The sequence below is a fragment of the Rhododendron vialii genome, chromosome 1a, assembly GCF_030253575.1.
Source record: "Rhododendron vialii isolate Sample 1 chromosome 1a, ASM3025357v1".
In the NCBI taxonomy this organism is placed as follows: Eukaryota; Viridiplantae; Streptophyta; class Magnoliopsida; order Ericales; family Ericaceae; genus Rhododendron; species Rhododendron vialii.
The window spans coordinates 48,932,167-48,943,950 of NC_080557.1; the positions used below are offsets into that span (position 1 = coordinate 48,932,167).

Sequence of the window (11,784 nt, forward strand, 5' to 3'; positions counted from 1 at the left end):
AAGCACCGCCGAGACATCCGCTACCACTTGTTCAAATAAAAGGAGATGCCTTATTCAAAGATCGTTATTTCAATCAGTGAGAAAGAAGGATGTGGTTTGCCTACTTGTTAAATGGGTTAGCTAAACTGTGACTCCTCCAGAGAAGGTGGTGCAACTCTTCGAGGCCTTGGGAGATGAGTGTAAACTCTGTTCTTAACAATATGAAAACTGGTAGGCCTATGGGGAGGCTTTTGAATAAGATAATCCACAAGAGAACTTGAATCAATTTGCTATCATTAAGGGGGAAGTCTACAATACATACCCCTTAAAAGGGTGTACCATATGCACCTATTTTATAGTTCATTCATAATATTTTAACGTGTTTCGTAATTTTTGTTCTAGAATTCATAACTTTTCAGTAGTACAATTCGTAACATTTTCATTATGATTCATAACATTTTGGTGTATTTCATAACCTTTATACGATTCGTAGCTTTTTAGCAATACGATTCGTAACATTTACTCTATAATTCATAACATTTTGGGGGGTGCATATGATATACACCCAAATAAATGGTGTGTAATAAAGGATGTGTATTGTAGTCTTTCTCATCATTAAGATGCACTCGCGATGGTTTTATGGTTAGTAGAACAAAACTAAAACTAAAATATAAAACAGGACCATTATAACTACCATTAACTCAGCGAAAAAAAATTCTGTCCATTGTAGGTATGAAAGACATAATCTATAAAGGAGGAGTAAGTAAACGAAAAAATTCCAAATAACAGTCATCAATAGAAGCTCCCCTTCTTTGATTGACTCAGCTTATTCCTATATTTTCAATGGGACTGATATTCGGAATGGGGAAGCACCCCCAACAAAGCGGGTGCAGAGCTGTCAATCCAGCCGTCCATCTCGGCAATCAACGGCTCAGATTTGTAAGCTCTCAGATTCAATCCGAGCCGTCCGTGCCAAGATGAACGGCTGCTTAGCACCGCTTTGCAGGGATGCCGCTTGGCAGCATCCCTGCAAAGCGGGTGCAAAGTGGCCAATCCAGCCATCTCAGCAATCAACAGCTCGGACGTTTACTGAGCAATCAACGGCTCATATTTGTATGCGCTTAGATTCAATCCAAGTTGTCCGTGCCGAGATGAATGTCAACATTCCCCTGCACCCCCTGTCCTATTCGTACTTGTAGTCCTAAAGCAAGTTGTTTGTTCTAAAAAACTGAATGAATACCCATTTTCCGTCAAGTTGGATGTCTCCCCGATCGTCAAACATTAAAGCCTTCTGCACGAAGACATTTAAGGTGAGCCTCAATCCATTTTGAACATGCAGCTTCACCATGTTCCACAACGCATTCATCTCTCAATTTCTTGGTGTCAGGACAAGCACAACAGATCTTTTCGGCCTCGCATCTGGTGCAGATGTTGTGATGGTGGGTCCTTGATCTTTTTGTGAACTCGACAATGTTACAGTGGAAGAAGGGGTTTTACTAGGCAACCCAACCATCTCACTAGAACCTGAACAGTACATTAGATTAGCGTAAGTTCCAGGCAGAGAAAAAGAAAAAGTGATTCAACACACCACCATAACAAATTTTGGGGGAAGGCAAACTACTTCAAATATCAACAATAACCAATAAAAACACAACAACAGCATCCAAACTTGCACTTACATATACAAGGAAAGACAAACCCATGCCCCTACTATTACTGCACAGTCACCTCGAAAAATGGAAAACAAAGAACAAGAAGTATACAAAATAAAGAGCTTCCAGTCTTCCGACATCCAGATTTCCAACCTCCATGGTGCATAATGCAATATCAAGGGAATGTAAGTTATCCGAGAAACATGAAAAGGAATCATGTCACAATCACTGAGAGAATTTCCGACCTGAAAGCATGATTACCCAATTCTATCCAAAGGAGAGATTTTTATCAAAGTAATCTCATTTTTAAAACAATTGACCGGAATACTTTAGTTTTCAAACTATTTTTAAAATTACTCGGTAGAGCCACTTCAAATGGCTCTGCCCAAGTTGTGCCACTTAGATTGACTCTACCCAATAAGTGGCGCAAACCCTTGTGCCACGCAGCTGTATGACGTGGAACTAGCGCTTTTTCAAATAACTCTACTCAATCAAGTAGAGCCATTTGCAATAGCTCTACTCATTCAAGTAGAGCCATTAGAAATGACGCTACCTGATTAAGGCTCCGTTCTTTTAGACTTAATTTAAATTTAAAAATTTTGTCCTTATTTGAATTTTTTTCGCATTTATTAGTTTTGGGCTAAATTTTTTTGGGGTATTGATTCGTCTCGACGAGAGAAATCGAAAAAGTAAAATTTTGGCACTTTTACCCAAGTATTTTGAGAAATAATCACTTTTTAGCGCAAAAATGTAATTATTTCTTAAAATACTTGGGTAAAAGTAAAATTAAACACGGCATTTAATATATATATTGGGAAAACACGGCATCAATCAAACGTGGACAACGAAAATAAAATCATTTGTGGTGTAAAAAATTCTGCTGTTAAAACATATTAACTTTTTCCATTTTCTTATCTCCTTTCTACTTCAATTAGGAGAAAGAGAAGAATAAACCTGTTTACATATTTTTGGAGCTTATTTATGTTGTAATAAAAACCTGTGGACACGTTTTCTATGACAAATTTTTTCGTCTGTAAGTAAGTTAAGCTTTATGGGTTCCACATGTCTGGTATATTTCATTTACTATTTGAACAAAGTCAGAGGGTGTGAGTCCATTCTATTTAGAAAACAATTAAATGTGGTGTTTTTCAAGATGGGAGGTAACATATGTATGTGCATATTATGCTGAAATTTTTTATGTTTAATATGAATAAAGTTAGGAGTATCTTTTATTTATTGTTAGATACTCCCACTTCTTATTGTTTTCCTATTGAGAATTTTTTTTTCTTTTGTTTTTTGATAGGCCATGTTGAGATTTTGTTATCCCACCGTGCTATGTGCATATTATGCTATAAAGTCTTTTTTATAATTTTTGAACACATGGAATAATGGCCTTCGGGCCTCCGTAAGGCGCGCTGTTTGTACTGTTGCGAAGAGAACCATTTTTGCTCCGCAATGATATGGGGGACGCGCTCTACGGAGGTTCAGAGGCCAACATTTTATGCCTTCAAAATGACTTCGCAATAAACTTTGGGGTATATTTGGAAGTCAAGTGATCGCAAGCCTTATTGAAGGCATCAAATAATGGACTCTGGGCCTCCGTACGGCGCGCCCTTTGTACCATTTCATAGACAAACATTTTGTCTTCATGATGGTATGGGGGACGCATCCTACGGAAGTCCATAGGTCAATATTTTTTGCCTTCAAAATGGCTTCATGATAAACTTTAGGTCGTATTTTTTTTGAAAGTTGATCGCCAAGCCTTTTGAAGGCATCGAATAATGGCCTCCAGGCCTCCGTACGGTGATTGAGCTCTTGATTGATTAGTTGATACTTCGTAGTACAGTCGAATAAAAGCGTTTGTGTATGTGAATGTGGGTCACTCATGACATGTTGACGTTCAGATGAAAATACGATAACAAGGAAACACGATGAAGGGTACGAAGGGCATTAACTTGGGATTTGAAAGATTGATTTAGATGTGCATGTGAGTGTCTGATCTTGATGTCGTATCACATGTAGTGTCTGAGGTGTCATTAGCAAATTAGTGAGGAAAATGTACGATACAAATTAGCAAATCCGCGAGGCAAAACATTTAGTGCCTTACATTTTGAGGGATAGAATTTATTTTTCTTTTTCCTCTAACTAAAGTACGAAGGAAATAAGAAAATAGAAAATACTATTCACATTTTAACAGCAAAATTTTTTACACCACAAAATGATTTTTACTTTCGTTGTCCCATTTTATCCCATTTTCCTTGTCCACATTTGATCCCATGTTTTTTCAGTACATATTACGTAGCGCCATTTCAAATGACTTTTCTTAATCAGGTAGCGCCATTCCAATTGGCTCTACTTGATTAAGTAGAGCTATTTCAAATGGCTCTACTTGTTTGAGTAGAGCTATTTGAAAAGGGCGTTAGTTCCACGTCATACATCTGTCTGGCACAGGGGTTCGCACCGCATGGCATGTAGAGCCAATTTAAGTGACTGGCACAGGGGTTCGCACTGCATGGCATGTAGAGCCAATTTAAGTGACGCTACTCGAGTAGAGCCATTTGAAGTGGCTCTACCGAGTAGTTTTAAAAATAGTTTGAAAACTAAAGTATTCCGATCAATTGTTTTAAAAATGAGATTACTTTGATAAAAAGCTCTCCAAAGGAACTAGTGATCCAACCCATTATAACCAAGACATGGGCTTACCCAATATGCATGTCCGGGAAATGGGTTCATGTATCCAGGATTTGTCCTACACAAACGATGTGTAGGCCGTGGTTTCTCGTCATCCAAAAAAAGAGAACTCCACACCTAAATATTTTAAATTGATTTAATTAATACCCCATTCTAGAATAGAGTGGCCATTGACACTGCAAAATATGTGACGAATGAACCAAATAATCAGCATTCTTTACAAAAAGGCAAATTTCTAATTCTCACAGAAGCTGATACTTCCTTTCCTTGTGATCCAGCGGAGAGCTAGGTTCTTATGTAAACCACCAATATCTCCTAATATTTTCTTAATATAAGGGTTGTGGTAAAACTTGGATACCACAGTTTTTGCTTCTAGACATCTTTCCTGCGGCAAAAACATGGAATTTTGAACAGCATGAGTCAAGTACAAGGATACATTATTTCAAGATGATCAAAGTAAGTATCTGAGCTGCGGAGGCTCAAACTTCTAGACTTTATGGGTAAAAATTGAGATTAACTATGTGTTAGAAAACCTAACATACGGATAGGGCTGCAAACGAACCGAGCGGCTCGCAGCTCGGCTTGTTAATGGCTTGTTCAAGCTTGGCTCGGAAGTCAAACGAACGAACTCGAGCCAATTTTTTCAGCTCGTTTTGTAAACGAGCCGAGCTCGAGCTAGGATAAGCTCGGCTCGAGTCAACTCGCAAGCCGGGATATATATACTTAAGTTTATGATTTTTATTGTTATTTCATAATTTGTTCTTTCCGTTTTCACTTTCCAGTCAACCAAGGGAGACGAGAGCGCACACACACCAGTACACTCCCGCTCCATAGGAAAATGAAAGATATATACCTTCACAATCCAAATATTTTTGGTTGTATTAGGCCTATGCGAGGATATATATATATTTTTCGTTGGTCCATTGAGGCTCGTGAAAAAGCTCGTGTGACGCCATAGATTTTCAATATAGATAAAAATAGCTTTTCATAAATAAAACTCCTCACGTTATCATACATAATACCCCAAAAGAATTCATCATGTCCTAATCATTAAATTACAGATCCAACTCCAAGAGTCTGAACATATTACATCATTAGAAGAAACAGAGTTAAGGTTCTATTACATTCTCAAAACATGTTTTACCAAAATGTCCATGAGTCACTTTTACTACTACTTTCGAAATATGCACTAGAATGCATGCACCTCGCTCCAAGCTATAGCTCCGGGATCACATCTAAAAATGATAGGTTGAGCTACACTAGCCCAGTAAAGAAATCTACACAACCATTAAATGCAATGAGATGACAGGCAAAATGAAGAACAGAAGGTAAATCACTATGTTTCACGTTTAAAATGGAATGGAAAATAATAGATACCTCACCGTCGTTCATGACAATACAACATTATGACCATACACCAGGTTCTAGGCTAACCACGACATCCTATTCCGAATACACTATCCGCTCCTCGACTTAACCTTAGTCATAACAACACACGTTTAAAGAAAACAACCTATCGATATACGTCTCTGTGGTAGTGTTCGACAATCAATCACTTCTCTTGTATATTCATCAAACAAACCCTCACATTTACTTATATCAATTACCGTTGCAAATCCACATCACATGTTATAAACGGGTGCTCTTTTCGGGCCGTTTATGGAGTCCCACCACTCCCTATAAGTATCTCCCTCACTAAAGGAACTGAATCACATCACATAGTATAGGTAATCGTACCACAATTCCTCCAATACACTTCACAGCTCAGCCATTCATCTCAATTAGATATAATGAATTCACAATGAAGACTTATCCACATAGAAGTAGTACGGATAATTTCATCTCAATCAACTCGCTATCATTACATTATTAGTTTCTCACCACCATACAAGCACTCACATATCTAGGGATATTCTCTCACAACGATTCATAGATTTCCACCTTGCAACTCATAAAACCATACAAGTTACGCAAGAGATGTACCACATATCAAACATAAGGAAAATGTCTCATGTATCCATGCCTAGCGTTGTTTAACTCAAAGGAGTGTTCTACGTGTTCGTTTTTCACATCGTATGTCAACACATACAACCTTCGCCCACCTATATTCCTTATGTTCTCTAAACCCTCGTTTCGGTGTCAAAGGACTCATACAGAACCCAACGATCACTACAAAGCCTTGTATACCACTAGCCTCGTCAAACCATTCAATTTCATACTTAGGTGAACCTAAGAACATTCGCGTTTCACTCCACGATTCTAAGGAAAAAGGATTACCCAACGTATATGAACATATCTATCTTATTTTGGCTACCAAACCTTATTGGCTTAGAATTAGGCTATGAGACGACCACCGTTAGAGAGTAGACCTTCCGTACATCAATTTCGATATAAAATTTGTCCAAAATGGAGTTCGGATGAAAAAGTTATGCCCTTCCGAAGTTTTGCCAAAATGTAGATTTTTCATTTCCTACCGGTAGGACACATTCTCCTACTGGTAGGAGACCAAAATTTCATGAAAATGACATTACTGGACAGCTTTTCTGCCGGTAAGAGTTTACCGGTAGGGCCAAAACTCCTACCGGTAGGAACTGGGTTTTCAGTGCACGATTTCCAGACTCCACCAGAATATTTCTAACAACGAAAGCAACGATCTAGGGCACGATTCAAACACCAAATCAACACATAAACACATAATAGAAGTGAGAAATTCCTACCTCGAAGTCGAAGAACGAAACCCAAGCTCAATCAAGCAAGCCCTAGCTCCGAAAACCTTGAATCAACTGAATACTCCTCTTCGAGCTCAAACCCATGAATTTCCAAGCTCTAGAACACTTGAATGCGAAAACCTTACGATGGATTGAGGTGGGTTCGAAGTATTTTAGGGTGTTGGAGTGTGAGAGTTTAAGAGAGAGAGAGAGAGGAGCCGAGAGAGAGAGATCGGGAAGAGAGAGAGAGGATTGGGGATTTTTGATCCTCTACACCCAAAGTTTTCAGAGGCGAAAGCGCAAGGCGAGGCGCTTGACCCTCCATGGGGCGAGGCATATGCCCCGAGGCATTGAGGCGTAAGCCTTTTGATTTTTTATTTTTTAAATAATTAAATTAATAAAATAACTTTAAAATACAAAAAAAAAATGCGCATTTCAGTTAATGACTTACCTTATTAGTTAATAACTAGTAATTGAGAAACCCTATAACATCACTTTATTAGTTATTAACTTTTTATCTTATTAACTTATCACCTTATTAGTTACACTTAGTAAAGAAAAACAAAGCACAACTGTTTAACAGAGCACGATTGTAGATGATGATCGACTTCAACAAGGCAGGAGGGAGGGAGGGAGAGAGAGAGAGAGAGGGCGGGGGGTGTTGAATTAAGAAATTACCAAAATTAGATTAGGAAAATTTCTCTTCTGAGGCTTACACCTCACCTATCGGGGCGTAAAAAGTGACTGAGGCGTACACCTTGGTGCGCCTAATTTCCTTAGGCGGCTGACTTTATGGTTCACTGCCAAAATTTTCACGCCTTAAGGCATTTTAGCATTGCCTCACTGCCCCAACGCCACAAGGCGAGCCCAGAAAATGATTTTGAAAACATAGTCTACACCCTCACACACATATATATACTAGGGCACACCAACCACACTTGCACTCCCTCCACTTTCAACCCTATTACATTGATCCCAAATCAAATAAATTCAACATATTTCACATTATTCGATATTCTAATATTAATAAAACCTTTAAACGATTTTTCAAAAATTCGGGTCTCTACAGCTTGAGCTCGAGTCAAGCCAATGCCAGCTCAGCTTGAGCTCGACTCGTTAAGTTTTCACTGAGCTCGAGCTCAAGCTCGATTTCGTTAAAAACTTAATAAATAAGCTTGAACACTGTAAAGCTCGGCTCGGCTCATTTGCTGCCCTACATACGGATATGTATGATAGGTCTAAGCACTTCAATAGGTACCAATAGACTCCTTTACCTGGATCGAAAGCTCTGGAGGTCAATATATTGTAGATTGCGAAGACTATTAAGAAGAGCTATTAATTTCGGAATTGGCTATTTGGATACACTAAGCTCATCTAATGGCCGGTGATTGAGCACCGCAAGTCCTCCCTAGAAATAGGGGGCCAATACACTACACAACCCTATTACACTTCACATATCCCCGTTTCGCATAAGGCTGGGACAATCCGCCTTTCGATGATTACAGCCAAGTACGGATGAATGCATTCAATTCACACGCACCTTCACAAAACTCCCATGAGATTGCACACAGGAGTAGAACCATGATTTTCGGGCTTGAGGTTACTACCTAGGAATATACCTAGTGTCCTTTTTTATAGAGAACCACGAACATGTACTAATAATGCAAGAAAACTACTAACTAGCGCCCCTTTTATTTTTTCAAGCCAAAGACCACCCCAAGGACAGTGGTTCGTGTACAAAAACTGCCCGATAATTTAAGAGGATAGGCCAATTCTTCCAAGAAATGGTAAAAGGGACTTGGAGAATCCAGCCAAGAATCAATTGCATCTTGGATCTTCTCAATTATCTAGAACAAAAAACACGCTAATATAGATGCACAAAAGTAGAACCAACTAGATAACTATTTTGCCTGTAGTGTTTCAAATCAGTATTCACTCCAATTAACAGCCAAAATCACAGCACTTGGACAAAAAGAAATAAGTTGTGAATTACAGAGATAGAGACTAAAAGGTGGACATACAGTTTTAGCCTTTAGGGTAGGATCTCTCTCACGATTTTGTCCAACGGTTTGCTCTGCACTTGATTCAGATAAAACACAACAAGAATAATCAAAAAGAGCATAGAAACTAGAATAGAACCCTCGTCGAAGAACTGAAATGATAATGAAAACAAATTAAGAATAAATTTATTATAATGTGCCTCCTTGCCGACCTGCGGGGATAGTTCAGTTGGGAGAGCGTCAGACTAAAGATCCGAAGGTCGCGTGTTCGATCCACGCTCACCGCATAAAAGGTTTCTCATGCCGCAGGAAACATGCTCTTTTGCGTCGCTTGGCAGCCGCAAAGAATTTTTTGCAACTGTTATGCCAGTTGTCTCAAATTTGTGTCATTGCGACAGGTAAATACAGTACTAAATACCATCGCAAACATACATTTTTTATTAAATTTACAGTTGCTAATACTACGGAGTAATACGAATACACAACAGTCTGCATAAAATTCATGACATTTGTATGAAAATTCCCCACGTCTCTCTCTTCCCCACGTTTGTTTCTCCCAATTTGTTCGCTCTCCTCCCCCACCTCTCTTGTAGGGGGATGAAAACAATTGATGCTTCGGATCAATTGGATTACAACGGCTTATTCGTGCCTTTTCACCAGAACCCTAATTCGTCGTTGGAACCTTAATCTGCAAAATAAACAGGGGGTGAGTGCACCTCTGCCTCTCGTGGCAAAGGCCCTCCGATGGCAAAGTTAGTATCACGTACTAGTCAATAAACCCTAATTATCAGTAGGAGAATCCGAAAATGCAACATATTGCGTACCTTTTTCCTCTAGGTTTACCTCATATTATTAGATTTGCGTATGCTTGCTGCCCAAGCATCCCTGTTGCCCTAGGATTCCTATCTCGTATAGAAAACCTTGGATATAAAGGATTCTCGTTTTCCTTATCAATTCATTAGAAAAGAGTCCTTTTAGGATTCTTTTCCATTAATGGCCGAACATCCCATTCTCGTTGGGTATCTTTATCAGATCCTATATTCTTGGGATCTCATCCCTTACGGGACATGATTATTCTGGAATCTTCGAGAGTATTCCCTCTGCTCCTACTCTTGATTGGAGCTCTTTCTTTGTTCGGCTATTTCGTAACCGAACAAACTGCAGCTACTTTACATGTAACTTGGTCCTTGTTTAACTATTTGGACCAATATAATCAGTATATCTCTATCTGCCGAACAGTTTAGTTTACACCAATGACTTCTCATGTTATTGGCCCCTATCGCCGTTCAACGCACTGCCCGGTGATAAGTCCTGTCCAATCTTTCACGTGCTCTTATACACCACGTGTTTGGCAACTAAATGTATCTGTTTGGAAATACCTCCCTACAATTGCTCCCCAGCTTTACTTATTTTCCATTGTTCGGGGGTAATGGGTGAAGCTTAGAGACAAACGTTTAGACCGAATTTCCTCTGATCCCAGGCAGTCATAGTTTTAATACTCATTGATGCTTTTTGGCGCCTTTGTCATTATACCATTTCGGGGTAGTGACTCCACGTGGCATGTTTCGTATGCCTTTCATTAATTTTGAACTGACGTTTTATTAAACGTCGTCAGAACGGCACCTACTTTCCGTTACTTTAACTTGTAACGGCGTGAGACGAGACGTTTCGTCTCCGTCTCTTTCACTTAAATCCCAAAGAGGGATTTTCTTTGGATTTTTTATCCAAAACTCTGAGCCTCGTCTTGTCCTTTTCAAAAGTCAGGCGAAAAACTCCCTTTCTACCGCCATAGCCGCCGCCTGCAACTTGCTCGTGTCACAGGGACCTTTTCATTAAACTCGTAAGATCTCTATTTCTTCTGCTTAGGTTACCCACTAAGATTTCTCTCTTGTCCCATTAGTTTCCATCTGAGATCTCATTGTCAGATTTTGGGGTTACTTCTAGAGTTTCAATCGCGCCCATTTCCAATTTTATTTTTTCTTCAAGTATATTCATGGCGGATGCACATGATCCCAAGTCTGAAAAATTTAGGAAATAGGATTTTAGGGACCCAACTAGGTATTTGGGATATTCAATGGTGGTATAGTATTATGTTGAATCCTGAATACAACACATACTACTTCAAAGTTAGGAGGGCAGAAAAGCGTCTCGTGCTAAACTTGCTAGATTCTGCTCGTGATCACGAGAGTGACTTCCTCTACGTTACCGGAGCTTTCGAGGCGATAGGGGAAGATGGTCAAGTGGTGGGCTTCCATTGTCCCCATGTTTGGGGCTACCCACGTATGCTTTTAATTTACTTTGACTTTATTCGTGATCTTTCTTCACTGCCTTTGTTTGCGTTTGCTGCCTTTGCTAGACTTTTGTTTTGCAGCGGATAACGCCAACAAGCGCCCCAGACAAGAACCAAGCTTTGTCCGAACAGCGGAGATCAATCGGCTTCTGAAATACACGGGTGAGCCTGGCTCCTCAACAGCTGGTCGGGGTCGTAATGCGGACATTCTACTGGGATACGATCCCGCGTACAGGGGCGTTATCGACAGGAGACTCGCCCACCCAAGCACTAGTGCTGCCTCCACTTCAACTGCTCCCCAGCCGAGGAGCCTAAGAGCTAACGCCGGAGTGACAGTCGCCGGGCAGTTGGGTGAGATTCCCATTTCGGAAGGCGTGCCATTGCCTCGCTTAAGACTCCGAAGGCTTTCTCAAAGACAGGTTGCTCCTGAACAACTCCTCGAACAGCCTGCTCCTAGTCGTGAT

General features: G+C 39.9%; 1 non-coding gene and 1 pseudogene across 1 annotated transcript; one reads left to right on the forward strand and one right to left on the reverse strand.

Moving 5' to 3' along the window:
• Positions 1–680: 680 nt before the first annotated feature.
• On the reverse strand, positions 681–9,317 carry LOC131305766 (cytochrome c oxidase copper chaperone 2-like; annotated as a pseudogene).
• On the forward strand, positions 9,245–9,317 carry TRNAF-AAA (transfer RNA phenylalanine (anticodon AAA)). The gene has a single exon. It is a non-coding gene; the product is annotated as a tRNA-Phe (tRNA).
• Positions 9,318–11,784: the final 2,467 nt, after the last annotated feature.